Source organism: Mastigoproctus giganteus, chromosome 3 (assembly GCF_048544385.1).
Source record: "Mastigoproctus giganteus isolate SK-2022 chromosome 3, ASM4854438v1, whole genome shotgun sequence".
Taxonomy (NCBI): Eukaryota; Metazoa; Arthropoda; class Arachnida; order Uropygi; family Thelyphonidae; genus Mastigoproctus; species Mastigoproctus giganteus.
In genome coordinates this window covers 121,911,570-121,933,354 of record NC_143577.1, presented here as the reverse complement: position 1 = coordinate 121,933,354, position 21,785 = coordinate 121,911,570, and the positions used below count along the sequence as shown (strand labels likewise).

The 21,785-nt window shown below is 38.5% G+C and overlaps 1 protein-coding gene across 1 annotated transcript in view; it reads right to left on the bottom strand.

The window, feature by feature from the left end:
* Positions 1–21,785, bottom strand: part of LOC150088255 (intermembrane lipid transfer protein VPS13A-like) — a 3,009,916-nt gene that overhangs the window by 2,406,170 nt on the left and 581,961 nt on the right. The gene's annotated exons all lie outside the window — the stretch shown is intronic.

Genomic DNA, 21,785 nt, shown 5'->3' with positions numbered 1-21,785 from the left:
TTGTGCAAATAGAAGCTGTTCAAATATTACACTCAGAGTAGTGGAGAATGAAAAAGACCTGGGGATAATTGTGCAGCCAAATATGAAGTTTTCAGAACAGTGCAGACAGGCTGCTTGAGAAATGGAGCGAACTGACTCAAATATTCAGGCGTTCACTGGGTCAGTGGACCCGAATAGAATCCAAAATATGAGGAATCAAGTTCTCTCAGAGATACTTCTAAAGCAACTAGAAAAGGTGATAGAAATGATTCTGTCTCCACAAAGAGGTTAAAAACTGACATGAAAGCTCTAAATTCTCCAACATAAATTATTATACATTCAAACACTGAGAAAGTGGTACACCAATTCTCGCCCTTTCTCATACAAAGACTCCTGAGAGTTATGCTGGCCCACCAAAAACTGTTAAAAGATTAAAGTCAGTTGATATTTTGGTAGCAACAGCCAATGCTAAACATTACGAAAGATTGTTACAAATGACAACCTTTACAGGAATACCAGTAATGATATTTCTGCAAAGGTTGTTATTCCCTTACAATACCAATGTGCCCGAAGAGGAAATTCAAATTGAGCTTTAGGAGAAAGGTGTCATCAGTGTTAAAAGATCTACAATTAAAAAAGAAGGGATGATCACCCCCCCCCACCACAAATCTAATACAAGACTGGTGAAGGGAACAAAGGGGTGCTCTTATGAAGAAAGGCTGAAGTTCTGCAAATTGCAGCATCTGGAGATTAAGCACCTGTGAGGTGATCTGATTTAGGTGTATAAAGCCTTGAATGGTTTGAGCAGGCTCAATGCTATTGGTCAGACAAATCTGAGGGGGCATAAACTCAAATTGGCGAAAGAAAGTTGTAGAATTTTTTTTTTTTTTTTTTTTTTTTTTATGAAAACCCCCAAACACGAGAGGTATTAGAACCTATGGGCAGTGCTCAAAACAGAAGGAACTGGAAAGTTGCTGGAGAGGCCTTCATCCTGCAGTGGATTGAAAATGGCTGATGATGATGATGACTATAGGTTCTATAGTACTGCAGGTTGAGAAGATGAAAGAAGATATTTGTTGACATTTGACTTGAACTTCTGTAGACAGTAATTATCAGGAAATATGTATGAAGGAAGGTTCTTCCAGAAAACGGCACATAAATGAATAAACGAGGAAGATGAAAAGTTGGTTGTGTTAGTTTGAAGTTGGATGGTAAATGGAAGTTGGCTGGTGGCGCCACGTGTTCGGACTGTTTTGAAAGAGGAAGCGGGAATTATAGAAGCCAATTCAGAAGAACAGTGCCCATGAAAGTATCTGTAGAAAAGGCATGTAGCAGAAACAGTACGTCTATAAGACAGAGAGTGGACAGACTCTCTAAGAGAGGAGTCATTAATTAACCTAACTGCCCTCTTCTCAATGGAATCTAGAATCCTGAGAGAGGATTTGGGGGCCACCCCAGTTTTGGGGAAAATATTCCATGGTAGGGCGGATTTGCGATTTCTACAGAGTGAACAGCTGTTTGGAAGAAAAGTAACGCCGGGAGCAAAACGGAAAACCAAATTTTTTAGATGCAGAAGAAGCAATATTTGCAACATGCTTGTGCCAAGCGAGATTAGAAGTTGGGGTAATCCCCAAAAGAGATATATCATTTTGCCTAGAAATCAGAGTGTCACAAATGATAAGCATACGAGCAGAAGAAATCTTTTTGCAAGATATAAAACAAGACTGAGTTTTAGAAGAATTGAAATCAACTAAGTTGTCTATGCCCCACTGGAGAATTACCTGGAGATCGGCATTTAAGGAATTAGTAGCGGATATTTGAGGAGTTGAAGCTGATTGAGCAGGATAAGGTTTTTCAAAATGGAAAGTGGAATGCAATGTGCTATCATTGGCAAAACTATGGATAGGATTTCCAGTCAATGGAAAAAGGTCATTAATATACAAGAGAAAAAGTGTGAGGGAAAGAACTGAACCTTGGGGGACACCAGCATTAGTGGAGAAGTTAGAAGACAGAGAGCCATCTACCATCACCTTCAGTGAGTGATCAGAGAGAAAACTGGATAACCAATTACAAAAAACAGTTCGCAAACCATAAGATGGAAGCTTGTTTAGAAGACCTTTATGCCAAACACGATCAAAAGCGTTTGAGATGTCAAGAGCAACTGCTTGTGTTTCACCCAACTTATCCGTTGAATATGTCCATAAATGGATAACATAAGCCAGACTATTACCAGTGGATCGACACTGAAGCTTTCTTAGCATCGAGATTCATCAAAATCCTTCTGACATCCTTTTGACGGAAGACCACAGGAGGCACTGAATAGAGGGCGTTGGGAATGGAGGGAGGTGTTTTACCAAGATCATTAATACATGAGTTGGAAGAAAAATGGGATGCTAGCAGGTCAGCTTTATCCTTGGCTGAAGTGACAACAGAACCATCTGGTTTTGACAGGGGTGGGAGCAGACATGGGCAAAAAGTTGCAGCCAATAGCTTTGGCAAGAGACCAGAATGCTCAGCTATCATTAGGGCAAGAAGCAAGTTTTCTACTCAGCCTGTTCAAAATATAATTTGGACTGATTAATGACTGCTTTACAACTGCTGTGAGCTTTGGTGTAGGCAGAAAATGAAATTGAAGAATTGGAAACAAGCCAATTACGATATGCAATGTTCTTCTCTTGATCAGCCTTAGCACATTTATTGGAAAACCAAGGTTGAGATAAAGGACGAGATTTTACAGTGGAGTGTGGAATAAAGGATTCCATTCCTAAAAGAATAATTTCACTGACACGATCAGAGCAAACGCTCACATCGGAAGTTCTGAAACAGTAATCTGACCAAGGAAAAGAAGAAAAGAAATCTCACATGTCATCCCATTTTGCATTCTTGTAATGCCAAACAATATGAGGTTGAGAATAGTCATGAGATAAATGCTCCATTGGAGAAGAGACAATCACCAAGTTGTAATCTGAAGTGCCTATAGGACCACTCACTTCGACCGTGTACTTAGAAGGGTTGTTTGTGAGAAAAAGATCAAGGTGTTGGCTGTATGGTTAGGATTGTCCAGTATTCTTGTAAGTAAATGAATAATCTGTGTAAGGTCATTAGAAATTGGAAGGAGTTGGAGTTGTTCGCCAGCTGGAGTTGCGAACATTAAAATCACCAAGGAAGATTACCTCGCTGTGAGGAAAGTTGGACTGGAGAAAGTCAAGTGGAAAGAGAGGAAGTCAAAGAGCTCCAAGTGATTAGTGGAGTTGGGAGAACGGTAGAGACAACAGATGAATTTGACATAGTGAAGTAGTGAGATTTTAAGCCAGAAAGATCAAAAAGAGGAGATTCCAAAATATCAAGTCTCTGACAGGGAATATCGGAATTGACATATGTACAAGTACCACCTTTGAGGCGAAAGGAATAATATAACGAATAATTCGGGCAACTGAGATGAGCAGTCACTGAATCAACCGATAACTGAGATTCTGTCAGTTATTATGTGGGGTTTGGTAGACTGCATGTGAAAATGGACATCGTTGAGATTAGATTTGAGACCACGTATATTTATGAAATGAACTAGGAAGTATTTAGAATAGATGTGCAGAAATTTGTCATTAGCCAGCAAGTAGTTGATTGCTGGAAAAAAACTTCCAGTTGTCACTGTGGAAGTTAATAACTTAAATAAATTCAAGGAAGAAGTGGACAAATGTTCGGAGCAAATGAATGGGTGAAATAGTGAGTTTTTTTTTTTTTGGCTGGTGCTGTATAATCTTGCTTTTTTGCATCATATGCCTTTGCTAATGCTAACTGTTGATGATTCTGCTCAGATTGGTAACAGACTTAATGGGTATTTTGCATTTAAATTCACATGTGCAATTTTTTTAGGGATGGATATTCCAAAAGTGAGTCAAATTCTGGTGATGAGCTGAAGAATTTTCTGATAACTGAGAGGAAAGTGGTGGAGAAATTGTTGAAGCTAAATGTAAAAAGATACCTAAGGTGGATGAGATCTATTCAGTTATATTAAAGCCACAAATTTAAATTGAGGAATTGAGGAAGGATGGTTGCAGGTCAGATATGCATAAATTTGTCTTCAACTGGGGGGTTTTGGATGGAAAAAACTCCCTTCTGGTGTTGTAGATTGGGTAGTTTGAATAAATTCGAAGAAACAACTAAATAAAGTGTTATAATGGGATAGGTGAAATGGGAAGTGTCATGTTTTTTTTTTTCACAAAGTTCACAAGCTATTTTCAAAAAATCTCCCTTTTAATTTGTGTAAAATTTTTTATTTTGTTTACAAAATTTTATTTTCATTTATTTCAGTAACAAAATATTTTTATTTTCATTGTTATTTACATTTATGACATTTATTATATATTTATTATATATATAATATAACAAATATAATACTATTACTATTATTAATAATATCTATTATTATTGGATGAGTTAGGTGTCATTAACTCTCCATTTTATTCAGGATTATAGAAGCCTATATCCAGAAGAGCTTACCATAGAAAAGACTAACACCTCACATAACGTGGCTGATTACTTGAATGAATAATAGAAATTTCCACCAATACAAAAGATATAAATGTCTATAACAAAAGAGATACATGTTACTGAAATAAATGAAAATAAAATTTTCATTTATTTCAGTAACAAAATATTTTTATTTTCATTGTTATTTACATTTATGACATTTATTATATATATAATATAACAAATATAATACTATTACTATTATTAATGGCCGACCGGGCTAACCTGCCCGGCAACCCAAAGGTCGCGGGTTCGATTCCCGCCTCGGGCTTGGATCAAAGTACTGCAAAAAACCTTGGGAGGTGCAATATGGCCACAGAAGCCGAAGAGCCAACAACTACCAAATCAAAAAAAAAAAAAAAAACTATTATTAATAATATCTATTACTATTGGATGAGTTAGGTGTCATTAACTCTCCATTTTATTCAGGATTATGGAAGCCTATATCCAGAAGAGCTTACCATGGAAAAGAATAACACCTCACATAACGTGGCTGATTACTTGAATGAATAATAGAAATTTCCACCAATACAAAAGATATAAATGTCTATAACAAAAGAGATACATTTAGTTTAAATCTAGCCAGCCTTACACGCAGGGAATCCAATATCTCTAAATCTGTACATGTCAATATCGTTCTATGCCAGTACCTCAGGATTGCTTCCATCTGCATAACTAACATCAAAGCCTCGTATAATTAATTGCTTTATAATAATTTCTCTATCCCATATCTGAAATATCACTTCAGAAAGTCCATAATATAACAATTTCAAAAAATTCTTACCAGAACCTATTGCACTAATTTAGTAACTGTAAACTAAAATAACTGGTTTTGGTCTCAGAACAAGTCCTAGAGCCAAGTATATAATGTCTATGCGTTCTTAGTCTATTGCGGTCTGAAAAACGTGTACCCACTGGCTAGAAACCATAGCGTATTTCTTATAACCTTTTTATTTATTCTTTATTATTCCACATTGCTCTACATTCTATCACACCTTTTTTTTTTTTTTTCACCATTACCACTGTATATATACAAGGTGATTCACTACCAGTGCGACAAACTTGCAGGAGGTATAGGGGGCACAAAGACGAATCGGAATCACATAGCATTGCAGGGTCCGAAATGCCTTCGTCATGCGGTAGAGGACGTTGAATGGGAGGTCGCGTGAACAGCGATCCCGCTGGAAGTCAGCATTTGCGAACCGGTTCCCGAGGCAGTAGGATCGACGCGTATACAAATGTTGAACTGGCCAACATGCACCTCACGTATTGAGCTGTGGACTGTAATGGGCGCGCCGCTCTGCGCTTGTACCAGGAACGTTTCCCGCACAGGCGTGCTCCTCATCATACGATTTTCGCACGTGTGCACAGAAGGTTACGTGAGACTGGTTGTACAAGAGGTACCATGAATCGAGAGCGAACGACGAGGATGCCAGACAATGAGGAGAATGTCCCATGTCTTGCAGAAGGCAATCCGAGTACGAGTACTCGAGCGATAGGTCAACAATTGGGTATTTCCCAATCCACTGTATGGAGGATACTGTCAACAAACCAAATGAGTTCATACCATCTGCAACACGTCCAATCATTGGAGCCTGAGGATTATCCACTCCGGAGGACTTTTGCTACTTGGTTTCTTCAACAGAAACAATTCGCAAATGCCGACTTCCAGTGGGATCGTTGTTCATGCGATGAACAACGATCCCACTGCAATGCTATGTGATTCCGATTCGTCTTTGTGCCCCCTACACCTCCTGCAAGTTTGTCGCACTGGTAGTGAATCACCCTGTACATCATCCCACCTACGTTCACCCATAATGACTTGCAAATTCAGCTCAGGGTTGTAATATAAGAACAGCTTGCGATCCCAGGCTTACTCGAGCTTTACCTTATATCGTGCATCAAACTTTTGGCTATCTATACTCTTTACTGTTATTTCTCTGAAATTATTAGGGCAATCCAAGGATGTAGGAGAAACTACTTTATATATCTTCTTTTTTGTGGAGTCATTCCTACTCCATTAGACATTTACACTACCTCACTATCACCAAGGTTCATCATCATCATCATCATCATCAGCCATTTTCAATCCACTGCAGGATGAAGGCCTCTCCAGCAACTTTCCAGTTCCTTCTGTTTTGAGCACTGGCCATCCATTTACTACTCAAAAACTCATGAATTTCATTTATCCATCTCCGCCTTTGTCTTCCAGGTTTTCTTCTAGCTCCTCTTGGGTACCATTCTGTTATTTTCTTAGTCCATCTGTCATCATGTCTTTGAGCTATGTGTCCTGCCCAAGACCATTTTAGTTCTTTAGTTTTGATAAGAATGTCCTTTACTTGAGTTTGCTACCTAATCCATGTGTTTCTCTTCTTATCTAACAGTATGATTCCCAATATAATTCGTTCCATTCTTCCCTGTGTAGTTCTCAGCTTCTCTTCCGTTCTTTTGGTGAGTGCCCAAGTTTCACTTCCATAAGTCATGGTGGGGAGTATACATTGATTCATTATTTTACGTTTCACACAAACTGGGATATTGCTCTTCAGTATGTGACTATATTTCCTGAATGCTACCATCCAAAATTTATTCTTCTCTTGACTTCCAACCATTTATCATTATTACAGCTAATAACTTGTCTCAGATAAGTATATGACTCCACCTTTTCAATTACTGCTCCTTCAATCATTATTTCCCTTTCTGTGGCATATTTGTTCATCATTACTTTTGTTTTAGCCATATTCATCTTTAGTCCAAAATCCTTACTAACTGTGCATAACTGATTAAGATTTTCCTCTAATTCTTTGGGATCGTGGCTTATGACCACAATGTCATCTGAAAATCGTAAATGGTTTAGGTACACTCCGTTCACATTGACTCCTTTCTGCGACCAGTCTAATCTTCTGAAGGCTTCCTCAAGGGCAGCAGTAAACAGCTTCGGAGATATTGTGTCTCCTTGTCGAACTCCTTTCTCGATTTTAAATTTGCTACTGTCTTTGTCTAGTCTAATAAAGGATGTAGCACTCTCATATATTTTCTTCAAAATCATAATATATGGAGTATCTATGCCTTGTCTTTCCAGTGCCCGAAACATTGCCTAATGCTGTATGGAGTCAAATGCCTTTTCATAATCCACAAATGCCAGGCATAATGGTGTTTTTTATTCATTTGCTTTCTCCATTAGCTGTGATATTACATGAAGGTGATCCATAGTTGAAAATCCTGTCCTAAAGCCAGCTTGCTCTTTCGGTTGATTCTCATCAAGTATTCTTTCCAATCTGTTAGTAATGACCCTTGTGACAACTTAACAACTTGTAGATATGGGATAACAAGCTAATTGGTCTATAATTTCCAATTTCTGATTTATCTCCTTTCTTATGCAGCAAAACTATGATTGCATTATTCCACTGCTTAGGCACCACACCTTTTCTAATGCACTTTGTGAAGAGCCTTGCCAGTTTTTGTGTTATGTCTCTTCCTCCCAATTTTAACAACTCTACAGTAACTTCATCTTCCCCCGGGGCTTTCCGATTCTTCATTTTCTTCAATGCATGTTCTACCTCATCAGGAAGAATATCGGGTATGTCGTATGTGTTGCTACTTTGTAATCCATGTTCCCCACTGCTGGTATCATTCCCTCGCTCCTTGTATAATTCTCTATAGTAGTCTTCTGTTATTTGAATTATGCCTTCTCTGCTGTTTATAAGTACACCATCGCTATTCTTCAGTTTCAGTATCATTTGTCTTTCTGTATTACTGCTCATGGCTGCTGATTTAAATCCTTTGTTTTCCCTTAATGCTTGTTCTACTTTTCTTGTGTTAAATCTTCTTATGTCCTCTCTGAGTCTCTTTCTAATGGCTTTGCATAACTCAGTATACTCAATTTTCTCCCTGTCAGTGTTTTTCTTGCTCTTCATTTGTCGTCTTTGGTTCATCATGACAAGTGTTTCTTGACTAATTTTTTCTTCTTTGGATTTCTGTTTCCCTATAGGTTTCTTGGGCTTTATCACTTTTAGAAAGTTGTAATATTCCTCGTCGATATCTTGGTCCTGAGAAGTCTGCAGAAGCTCAAACTTGTTCTTAAGTTCCAGTACATACTGCTTTTTCTCCTCCTCTGTTATTTCAAAGACCTTTGTATTATTTACTCGAGTCAGTTTTTTTCCTTTCCTTTCCTACATCTATATCAAGTGTACATCTTACCATTCTGTGATCACTTCCAACATTTATCTTATTCAGGACGGTAACATCATTCACAATATATCTTCTGTTAGTGAGGATGAAGTTGATTTCATTAGTTGTTAATCCATTTGGACTCTTCCATGTCCACTTTCTGTTCACCCTTTTCTTGAAAAAAGTGTTCATTACTGACAGTCCTTGAGATTCTGCAAATTCCACAAGTCTTTCACCTCTTTTATTTCTTTCACCAATTCCAAAATTTCCTATAGTTCCTCTTTCTGCGCTGTTTTGCCTTTTTCCAACCTTAGCATTAAAGTCCCCCATAATAATAGTGTAGTGGGTTTTCTGCTCATCTAGAAGACTCTCAATTTCAGTGTACATATCTTCAACCTCTTCATCATCGTGGCTCGACGTTGGTGCATAAATCATTATAATCTTTAGCTTGTACCTCTTAGAAATCTTGAATATTAGTCTTGACACCCTTGGTGATGTACTTTTGAATTCCAAAATGTTGTTTTTAAAATCTTTATGTACCAGAAACCCAACTCCACCTTCACTCCTTTCACTGTTTCCATTGGTGTACAGCAGATTTCCACTTGATAAACTTATAAGTGATTCATTTCTTCTTCTTGTTTCAGCCAAACCGATGATATTCCAATTCACATTTTCTAATTCCTTTTCCAGCTCTAATATCCTGTCTTCACCGATGAGTGATCGTACGTTATAACAAGCCAAGTTCAATTTCAGTGCATGGCAGCCTGGTCGTACCCAGAGATTCTTAGCACCCTCTGCTTCCACTCTGATCCTATCGCTGCCGTAAGAGGGAGAGTTAAAGCTGCTGGGGACTGAGGGCCATTTGTATTGATGTGCTCTCATTGCTGGAGGGTTTGGTCTTTTCCTTTTCACGCTGACCAGGCGTCTTGAAGAGAACCACTCTACCCATTCGTTGCCACCTAAGTGACGTAACAGGGCTTACCATCGAGAAGGTGTGCATGAGTGGATTTTGGGGAGGCTGGCCAACCGGACTTCTCCTAAATCTTCTGTAATAGAGAGATATTGGATCCATCAGTGTTTTAGGCTGAGTGTCTGATAACACACAGGATACCTGTTCCCCTCTAAGCCCTCACCAAGGTTCATTATGCCCAAACTTAATATATAACTTATTGGCTAATTTTCTGCCTACCAACACACTTTTTCACTACATCCATGGGTCGCCACTTTCCAATTCTCAGTAGAGGGCTACATATTTTATATACCTCCATTTCTTTTTTGGCTACATTAACATTCTTGCTTTAGTTTTTAACTTTATAGGCTTTGTTCTCTGTCAGGTCAACGATGATCAATATGCACTATATAAATTCAAAATTTCCTAATTTCTATTATATTTTATATATTCCTAAATTCTATTATTGTTATATAATCCTAAATTCTATTATTGTTATATAACCTCAAAATTAATTTCAACATAGTACATATTGTTACAGAACAGAGAACAACTTATCATTGTTTTTCCTTTCAATTTGGGTGGTCGATCCTGGAAAAAGTCACCCAAATTGTAGATATACAGCAATACGTTTTTGTATATTATCCTTTGTGTATATATAACATACTTCACCTATGCATTCTCCACAGATTTATCTATGGAGAATGCATAGGTTTTAAGGGCACAAAAGGTGATATAGTTGTACGTTGGCACTAATAATATTAAGAGTAGGAGACCGGCAGAATTACTTAACAAGTACAGGTCACTGTTGAACAAAAGCCGAGAATTAGGGTTGAATTTGAAAGTGTCTGCAATTCTGCCCAGACACGATAGGAGGGAGTATATGATGAGAGCCTTGTCGATCAATTCGGCCCTGGAAAGATTGTGCAAGGCTCAAGGGGTAGAATTTTTTTCAGCCTGGACTGTACTTGTTAACAGGAGAGATTGCTTCTACAGGGATGGGATACACTTAAATAGAAAGGGTACAAGAATATTTGCTGATGCTATCGAGGCAGTGTTAGGTGGGTTGGAAAACTGCTAGCTTGGGGGGAGACAAAGACCAATAGATTGACAGTAGCCACTGGCAGAGGTGAAAGAGATTCTTGCACTGCTTCTATTAGAATGAGTAGAAGCCTGAAAAACAAGATGCATGGTATTTCAGAGACTGCTGGGAGCCATTGCGGTACAAGTAAACACATGGGTTGTGTTAGGGTAGCTAAGAATAGAAATAGGTGCAGGTATACTTGCGTGTACACCAATGCTGGGAGTTTAGTAAATAAATTTGATGAATTTGAGGTATTGCTCAAAACATCAAAGGCAGATATTGTTGGGATATCAGAGACGTGGTGTCACACAGATATAAGGGATACAGAACTGCAATTTGGGGAGTACAACGTCTACAGAAAGGATAGACAGGATAGGAAGGGGGGAGGGGTTATGCTATTAGTTAAGAAACACATAAAAACCAAGGAAGTGAAGCCAGTCGACATTGCTGGACAGTGCAGTGTGGAGTCAGTTTGGTGTGACATAAACATTGGGAGATCAAAATTGAGAGTGGGTGTGTGCTATAGGCCTAAATGGAAGGGGTGTAGGAGTGTTTGCTGATGCTATCGAGGTAGTTTTGGGTGGGTCGGAGGATTGCTAGCTTGGGGAGATTCACAGACAAAAAAGATTAACAGTGGCCGCAGGCGGAGGTACAAGTGATTCTTTCACTGCTCCTATTATGTTGGAGAGTGGGGTGCTGAGGTTTTCGGGGACTGAAGGGAGTCATCATGGAACAAGTAAGTTCACGGGATGTGTTAGGGTAGCTAGGAATAAAAAAAAGATGCATGTATACTTGCGTGTACAATAATGGAAGGAGTTTAGTAAGTAAATTTGACGAATTAAGGTGCTCGTCAAAACATGAAAGGCAGATATTGTTGGGATATCAGAAATGTGCCACACAGATATAAGCAGTGCAGAATTTGGGGAGTACAATGTGTATAGAAAGGATAGACAGAATAGGAAGGGAGGAGGATTATGCTGTTAGTTAAGAAACAAACACATAAAATCTAAAGAAGTGCATCCAATTGCCATAGATGGTCAGTGCAACGTTGAGTCAGTTTGGTGTGATGGGAAAGCAAAAATGAGGGCAGGAGTGTGATATAGGCCTAATGACTCTGATGAGTACAATGAACAACTGTACAGAGAAATAGAGTGGGACAGTAAATCAGATTGTCTAATAATTGGGGATTTTAACTTCCCAGATATTGACTGGAACTTGTGGATTGGTCACTCGCACACTAATAAGACTGTGGATTTATTGGATGATTGTTTTCTGCAACAACACGTTAGAGAGGCAATCAGAGAGCGTAATACTCTTCGTCTGATTATCAACAGTGATTATTTGTGCATTAAGAATTTGCAGATAAAGGAACCACTGGATGGCAGTGATCACAGTGTACTGATGTGGGATTTACTTAAAGATATTAGTATTTTCAAGGGTAAAGGGAAAGTGTTTTTGCTTCCATAAATGTGACTATAGTGGTTTCAGATAGTTTTTAAGTTGTATAAAGTGGAACCAACTGATGATTTTCCCGTCAGCAAATTCTAACTTGGAAGCATTCAAGGAAGTAATCGTGAACGTTACTAGGCTTTTCATACCAATTAAGAAATACTGTTCAAAGTTTAGGCCTAAATCGATATCAGATGAACTAACGAGACTCGTGGCAGAGAAGAAAAATGCATGGGATGCATATAAATTAATCAGGCAACACAGAAGCCTGTGATAGTTAGCATTAGCATTAGTAGAGACATTTGATGCAAGAAAGCAAGCTTATGCAGCATCAGCCAAAAAAAAAAAAAAAAAAAAAAAACCACTTCCACTTCACCCCTCTGTTCGTTCAAAATACCTGTCCAGCTGAGCCTTAAACTTATTTAGGCTATCAACCTCCACTACAAGGGATGGAAGTCTGTTCCACCAACCAACCACCCGCTGGCTAAAGGCAAATTTCCGCACGTCTATCCTACATCTGTCTTTCCTCAATTTGAATTTATGCCCTCTCAGGTGATTTTTCTGAGCTAGAGGAAGAATCCCATCAGCATTGAGCATGCTTAAACCATTCAAGGCTTTATACACCTCTATCAGATCAGATAGTTATAAGCTATCGTGTAACCAAGTCACAAAGGAAGTTAGGCAAGCAAAAGCAGATGATGAGAAATCTTTGGCAAAAAGGATGCTAAGAAAAAGAGCAATGACTTCTTTAGTTATATAAATTCTTGAAGGAAGGGGGATGATTCAGATTGGTTCACTTGATATCGATGGTTTGACTGCTGATCATCCTTCTCAGATAGCTGATAATCTGAATGAGTATTTGGCATCTACATTCACACATGAGGAGTTATTAAGGGAAAAATGACAGAGGTTTATCAAACTGTAACAGGGTGCTTAATGATTTTGTAATAACTGAGAGCAAAGTGTAGGAGAAATTGTTGAAGTTAAACATAAGAAAGGCTCCTGGGGTGGATGGGATCTTTCCACTATATATTAAAGTAGGCAGCAAAGGAAGTAAGCAAACCCTTAGCCATAATTATGAGAGCATCCTTGGAATCAGAGGAAGTCCCTATAGACTGGAGATGTGCAAATGTATCCCTAATTCACAAATGAGGGATCTAAGGTTGACACAAGAAATTACAGACCAGTTTGTTTAACTTCTGTTCTGGGTAAAATAATGGAGTCACTGGTTAAACATGCAATGCAGGATCATCTAGAAAACACTGCAGTAATAATTCAGACACAGCATGGCTTTATCTGACAAATTTGATTGGATACTATGATGTCATTACAAAGGAACTGGATACAAAAAATAATTTTGATATCATATACTTGGAATCCAGGAAAGCTTTTGACACTGTTGCGCATGGAAGATTACTGTATAAATTGGAGCAGTATGGTATTTTGGGTAAGTTGCTATAATGGATAAAAGGGTGGTTGAGTGGCAGAAGACAGAGTGTGGTAATAAATGGATGCTGGTCTTCATGGAATAATGACTCTGATGAGTAAAATAAGGAACTGTACAGGGAAATAGAGTGGGCCAGTAAATCAGAGTGTCTTATAATGGGAGATTTTAATTTCCCAGATATTGACTGGAATTTGGGAGCTGGTTACTCACACACTAGCAGGGCTTTTGTGGATTTATTGGATGATTGTTTTCTACATCAGCATGTTTGGGAGGCAACTAGAGGGAGTAATACTCTTGATTTGATTATCAGCAGTGATTCTTCAGGCATTAAGAATCTGCAGATAAATGAACCACTAGGTGGCAGTGATCACAGTGTGCTGAAGTGGGATTTACTCAAAGAGGTAACTACCATTACGGGTAAAGGGAAGGGTTATTGCTTCCGTAAAGGCGACTATGATGGACTGAGACAGTATTTAAATTCTATACAGTGGGACCAACTGATGATGTTACCAACAGCAAATTCAAAATGGGAAGCATTCAAAGAACTTATCTTGGAAGCTACTAGGCTTTACATACCAACTAAGAAATATTGTTCAAGGTTTAGGCCAAAATGGATGTCAGATGAACTAATGAGGCATATGGCAGAGAAGAAAAATGCATGGCATACATACAAATTAACACATGACACAGAAGCCTATGATAGATACAAGTTGATATGCAACCAAGTTACAAAGGAGCTTAGGCAGGCGAAGGCAGATTACGAGAAATCCTTGGCAAGGGATGCAAAGAAAAACAGCAAAGAGTTCTTTACTTATGTAAACTCTAGAAGGAAGGGGATGAATCAGATTGGTCCACTTGATATTGATGGGTCAAGTGTTGATGATCCTGCTCAGGTAGCTAACAAACTAAATGAATATTTTGCATCGACATTCACACATGAGGAGTTATTCAGCGAGGGGAATGTCAGAGGTGTATTCAACTATAGCAGTAAGCTACAGAATCTTGAAATAACTGGGAGTAAAGTGGAGGAGAAACTGTTGAAGATAAACACAAGAAAGGCACCCGGGGTGGATGGGATCTATCCAGTTATATTAAAGGAGGCAGCAAAGGAAGTAAGCAAACCCTTAGCCATAATTATGAGAGCTTCCTTGGACTCAGGGGAGGTACCTATAGACTGGAAATGTGCAAATGTGACCCCAATTCACAAAGGAGGATCAAAGGCTGACACAAGTAATTATAGACCTGTGAGCCTAACTTCTGTTCCAGGAAAGGTAATGGAGGCACTGGTTAAAGAAGCACAGCAGGATCATTTAGACAAGACTTCAGTTATAGCTCAGACACAGCATGGTTTTGTTAAGGGGAAGTCTTGCCTGACCAACTTGATTGGATACTATGATGCAGTCACAAAAGAACTGGATGCAGGGAATAACTTTGATATTATATACTTGGATCTTAGAAAGGCTTTTGATACTGTTGCACATGGAAGACTGCTACACAAATTGGAGCAGTGTGACATTGGAGGCAAATTGCTGCTATGGATAAAGGGGTGGTTGAGGGGGAGAAGACAGAGAGTGGTAATCAATGGACACTGCTCATCGTGGACTGATGTTATTAGTGGAGTCCCTCAGGGCTCAGTGTTGGGTCCATTATTGTTTTCTGTATTTATAAATGATACTGATGATGGTATATCGGGCTTAATGTCCAAGTTTGCAGATGATACAAAGGTTGGCAGGGTTGTCAAGGACACTACTGACACTATGCTGCTGCAACAGGATCTGGAAAGGTTGAGCAGATGGGCTGAGAGGTGGCAAATGAAGTTTAACATTGACAAATGTAAAGTACTACACATGGGAAACAGCAACCCCAGAGCAACGTATCAACTCTGTGGTACTACACTGACAGTGGTAGAGAATGAAAGGGACTTGGGGGTGGTTGTGCAGTCAGAAATGAAGTTCTCTGAGCAGTGCAGACGGGCTGCAAGAGTAGCTCATGGAGTATTGTCAATGATATACAGGAATTTTTCCAGCAGGGATAAGGAGGTGATTATTCCATTGCATAATGCGATGGTCAGGCCACACCTAGAGTACTGTATACAGGTCTGGAGGCCTCATTTCAAGAAGGATGTAGAGCTGCTGGAACGAGTACAGAGAAGGGCAACAAGATTAGTGAATGGAACAAAGGGGTGCTCTTACAAAGAAAGGCTTAAGTTTTGCAAATTACAGTGTCTGGAGACTAGGCACCAGCGAGGTGATCTGATAGAGGTGTATAAAGCCTTGAATGGTTTAAGCATGCTCAATGCTGATGGGATTCTTCCTCTAGCTCACAAAAATCACCTGAGAGGGCATAAATTCAAATTGAGGAAAGACAGATGTAGGATAGACGTGCGGAAATTTGCCTTTAGCCAGCGGGTGGTTGGTTGGTGGAACAGACTTCCATCCCTTGTGGTGGAGGTTGATAGCCTAAATAAGTTTAAGGCTCAGCTGGACAGGTATTTTGAACGAACAGAGGGGTGAAGTGGAAGTGGGTTTTTTTTTTGGCTGATGCTGCATAAGCTTGCTTTCTTGCATCAAATGCCTCTACTAATGCTAATGCTAATCTATTTATCTTTTATGATAATCATCCCCATAAACTAATACATAAACTTAATAAAATAACACAGTGTATATATTATATAATAATTATATAGTTAAGGAATATCATTGTGACCAATGATGTTTCTTAACTTCTGTAGCAGTAATATAATATGTTAAAAAAATAATGTTAGCAGGACTATATGGCATTGGAAGGATATTAACTGGGAATGGAAACACAACTCAGCATTAACACAATATTATCAGTATATTATTAAAAAGTCATAATATTTAGCTATAAATATCATAACAGCAGCACCTGTTCATTTTCGGTAAGATCGACACAAGAAATATCAAAAACAATTTAAAGGATAATTACAATTTACAAAATAAAAACATTTATTCCATCCAATAGATATAAATAACTTCATATTAAAATCAGGTATAGATATTTGAGAACAGAAAAGAACATTTTCAAAATTTGTGCAGGACAACCATGAGCAGATAAATTTTCTGCAAGCTCTGTATTGTTGTAGAGCCTCAAACTGCCCAATTATTCTTTCAAGAATAAAACTATTTTAATTGCATGCCTTTTAAGTGGTAGGGGGATCAAATAGCTGAAGATGCTATATATTAGTTTACATTAATTCTATTAGTTTATATCCACAAAAGTGTGTGTGTGTGTGTGTGTGTGTGTGTGTGTGTGTGTGTGTGTGTGTGTGTGTGTGTGTGTGTGTGTGTGTGTGTGTGTGTGTGTGAGAAGCATATTAAAACATTCCAAGCAAAAGTGAACAAACAATAAAAGTGCATTGCTTGAAAACAACATAACAAGAAAATTCCTAATTATTCCAAAAGTTTAAAGAGATTAAAATACCGTATTTCCCCATGCATAAGACGAACTGTTTTTCGAAAAATTTGGGGTCTAAAAACTGGGTACGTCTTATACAGTGGTTGTAGATTTTTTTTACTTGCATTTCCCACTTTTTTGCACTTGTTGTCTTTGCGCTCATTGTTTCGCACTTGTTACCAATATATTAGGTTATGTTTTGCCACGTTCTGCCCAGAAATGGCTCAGAAAAGATTTTCGTACAGTGCTGAATTCAGGTTAAAAATGATCCAGTTTGCAAAAGTGAATGGAAATTGTGCTGCTGAACGTAAGTTTGGTCCTCCTCCAACTAAGAAAACAATCCGAGACTGGCTACGGGAAGAAGAAACTCTACTGAAAATGCCATGGCAGAAGAAGGCCATGACAGGCAAGTCAGCAAAATGGCCTGATTTAGAGAGGAAATTGAAGATATGGATTGAAGAGCAAAGAGCAATTGGAATTCCTGTGTCCACAAAGATGGTTCAGCATGAGGCAAGAACTGCTGATGAAAAAGAAGTTACTGATTTCAAAGGACACAATTGGTGCTTCCGGTTCATGATGTGGAATGGACTAAGCATGTGTATGCACCCCAGATTTGCCCAAAAGATGCCTAAAAGCTATGAGCAGAAGGTCCTTGAATTTCATCATTTTGTCATTCAATGTCAGAAGACACATCAGTTTGAGTTGGGACAGATTGCAAATATGGACCAAGTCCCCCTTCCATTTGATGTCCCAAGTAACAGAACTGTTGATAAGAAGGGGGTGAAAACTGTAAATGTGAAGACAAGTGGACATGAAAAGAGTGACAAATGGGCCTGGAGTACTGGGGTCCATAGTTTAACAGATATTTATTTAAAGTATACCCAGTAAAATAAAATAAAATAAAATATTTCCAGAAGCTTTCGGAACTCGTGTCCCTTTCTCAACTGACAGAATTTTTGAATACAAAAATTTCAATTTTTGAATGAAAAGAGCCATTATATAGTTGTTCTAGCTTGTTGTGCTGACGGAACCAAGCTGCCTCCTATGCTGATTTTCAAGCACAAAACAATGCCAAAATAAGACATTCCTAAGGAGTGATTGTCCACGTTCAAGACACGGGTTGGATGGATCAGGATGCGATGAAGATCTGGTTTGAGAAAGTTTGGAGCAGGAGACCAGGTGGGCTCTTATGCAAACCTGCCCTATTGGTGCTTGATCAGTTCAGGGCACATAACAAAAAACACAAAGAAGATTGCTGCAGTGCAAAAAAACAAAACTTGCTGTCATACCTGAAGGCTTGACATCCCAGCTCCAACCACTTGATGTCAGCATTAACAAACCCTTCAAAGCTGCCATGAGAGACGAATGGAAACAATGAATGAAGTCTTCTGGAGACAATTTGACACCAGCAGGAAGAGTGAAGAAACCAACTATAGGAGAAGTTTGTACCTGGGTGAAAAGATCCTGTGATAATATCAAGATTGAGATCATTGTCAAGTAATTTAAGAAGTGTGGCATTTCAAATGCCATAGATGGAACTGAGGATGAGGCAATATATGAAGACAGTGATTCGTCATCAGACACAGATGAGGACAAGCTAATGGATGAGAGTTTTGACAGTGATGAGGAGTTGTATGAATTTTATGGTGAATAAAACTTGAGCTCAATAACTTTATGTAATATGTTTTTTTTCAAATTTCGGGCCCCAAAATTAAGGTGCGTCTTCATCATCATCATCATCATCATCAGCCATTTTCAATCCACTGCTGGATGAAGGCCTCTCCAGCAACTTTCCAGTTCCTTCTGTTTTGAGCACTGGCCATCCATTTACTACCCAAAAACTCATGAATTTCATCTATCCATCTCCGCCTTTGTCTTCCAGGTTTTCTTCTAGCTCCTCTCGGGTACCATTATGTTAATTTCTTAGTCCATCTCTCATCATGTCTTCGAGCTATGTGTCCTGCCCAAGACCATTTTAGTTCTTACTCAAATAAAGGATAAGAATGTCCTTTACTTGAGTTTGCTGCCTAATCCATGTGTTTCCCTTCTTATCTAACAGTCTGATTCACAATATAATTCTTTCCATTCTTCGCTGTGTAGTTCTTAGCTTCTCTTCCATTCTTTTGGTGAGTGCCCAAGTTTCACTTCCATAAGTCATAGTGGGGAGTATACATTTGTTCATTATTTTACGTTTCAGACAAAGTGAGATATAGCTCTTCAGTATGTGACTATATTTCCTGAATGCCAGCCATCCAAAACTTATTCTTCTCTTGACTTCCAGCCATTTATCATTATTACAGCTAATAACTTGTCCCAGATAAGTATATCACTGCACCTTTTCAATTACTGCTCCTTCAATCATTATTTCCCTTTCTGTGGCATACTTGTTCATCATTACTTTTGTTTTAGCCATATTCATCTTTAGTCCAAAATCCTTACTAACTGTGCATAATGATTAAGAATTTCCTCTAATTCTTTGGGATCGTGGCATATGACCACAATGTCATCTGCAAATCGTAAATGGTTTAGGTACTCTCCATTCACATTGACTCCTTTCTGCAACCAGTCTAATCTTCTGAACGCTTCCTCAAGGGCAGCAGTAAACAGCTTCGGAGATATTGTGTCTCCTTGTTGAACTCCTTTCTCGATTTTAAATTTCCTACTGTCTTTGTCTAGTCTAATAAAGGATGTAGTATTCTAATATATTTTCTTCAAAATCATAATATATGGGGTATCTATGCCTTGTCTTTCCAGTGCCTTATTGCCTTATGCTGTATAGAGTTGCCTTATTTGTATACACATTGCCTTATGCTGTATAGAGTCAAATGCCTTTTCATAATCCACAAATGCCAGGCATAATGATGTTGTTTTATATTCATTTGCTTTCTCCATTAGCTTTGATATTACGTGAAGGTGATCCATAGTTGAGAATCCTGTCCTAAAGCCAGCTGCTCTTTTGGTTGATTCTTATCAAGTATTCTTTCTAATCTGTTAGTAATGACCCTTGTGAACAACTTGTAGATGTGGGATAACAAGCTAATTGGTCTATAATTTCCAATTTCTGATTTATCTCCTTTCTTATGCAGCAAAACTATGATTGCATTATTCCACTGCTTAGGCGTCACATCTTTTCTCATGCACTTTATGAAGAGCCTTGCCAGTTTTTGTGTTATCTCTTCCTTCCAATTTTAATAACTCTACAGTAACTTCATCTTCCCCTGGGGCTTTCGGATTCATCGTTTTCTTCAATGCATGTTCTACTTCATCAGGAAGAATATCGGGTATGTTGTATGTGTTGCTGCTTTGCAATCCATCTTCCCCACTGCTGGCATCATTCCCTCGCTCCTTGTATAATTCTCTATAGTAGTCTTCTGCTATTTGAATTATGCCTTCTCTGCTGTTTATAAGTACACCATCGCTATTCTTCAGTTTCAGTATCATTTGTCTTTCTGTATTACTGCTCATGGCTGCTGATTTAAATCCTTTGTTTTCCCTTAATGTTTTTTCTACTTTTCTTGTGTTAAATATTCTTATGTCCTCTCTGAATCTCTTTCTAATGGCTTTGCATAACTCAGTATACTCAATTTTCTCCCTGTCAGTGTTTTTCTTGCTCTTCATTTGTCGTCTTCGGTTCATCATGACAAGTGTTTCTTGACTAATTTTTTCTTCTTTGGATTTCTTTTTCCCTATAGGTTTCTTGGGCTTTATCACTTTCAGAAAGTTGTAGTATTCCTCGTCGATATCTTGTTCCTGAGCAGTCTGCAGAAGCTCAAACTTGTTCTTAAGTTCCAGTATATACTGCTTTTTCTCCTCCTCTGTTATCTCAAAGATCTTTGTATTATTTACTTGAGTCAGTTTTTTCCTTTCCTTTCCTACATCTATATCAAGTGTACATCTTACCATTCTGTGATCACTTCCAACATTTACCTTATTCAGGACGGTAACATCATTCACAATATATCTTCTGTTAGTGAGGATGAAATCGATTTCATTAGTTATTAATCCATTTGGACTCTTCCGTGTCCACTTTCTGTTCACCCTTTGCTTGAAAAAAGTGTTCATTACTGACAGTCCTTGAGATTCTGCAAATTCCACAAGTCTTTCACCTCTTTTATTTCTTTCACCAATTCCAAAATTTCCTATAGTTCCTCTTTCTGCGCTGTTTTGCCTTTTTCCAACCTTAGCATTGAAGTCCCCCATAATAATAGTGTAGTGGGTTTTCTGCTCATCTAGAAGACTCTCAATTTCGGTGTACATTTCTTCAACCTCTTCATCATCATGGCTCGATGTTGGTGCATAAATCATTATAATCTTTAGCTTGTACCTCTTAGAAATCTTGGGTATTAATCTTGACACCCTTGGTGATGTACTTTTGAATTTCAAAATGTTGTTTTTAAAATCTTTATGGACCAGAAACCCAACTCCACCTTCACTCCTTTCACTGTTTCCATTGGTGTACAGCAGATTTCCACTTGATAAACTTATAAGTGATTCATTTTTTCTTCTTGTTTCAGCAAAACCGATGATATTCCAATTCACATTTTCTAATTCCTTTTCCAGCTCTAATATCCTCTCTTCACCGATGAGTGATCTTACATTATAATAGGCCAAGTTCAGTTTCCGTGCATGGCAGCCTGGTCGTACCCAGAGATTCTTAGCACCCTCTGCTTCCACTCTGATCCTCTCGCTGCCGTAAGAGGGAGAGTGAAAGCTGCTAGGGACTGAGGGCCATTTCTTTTGTCGTGCTGTCATATGCTGGAGGG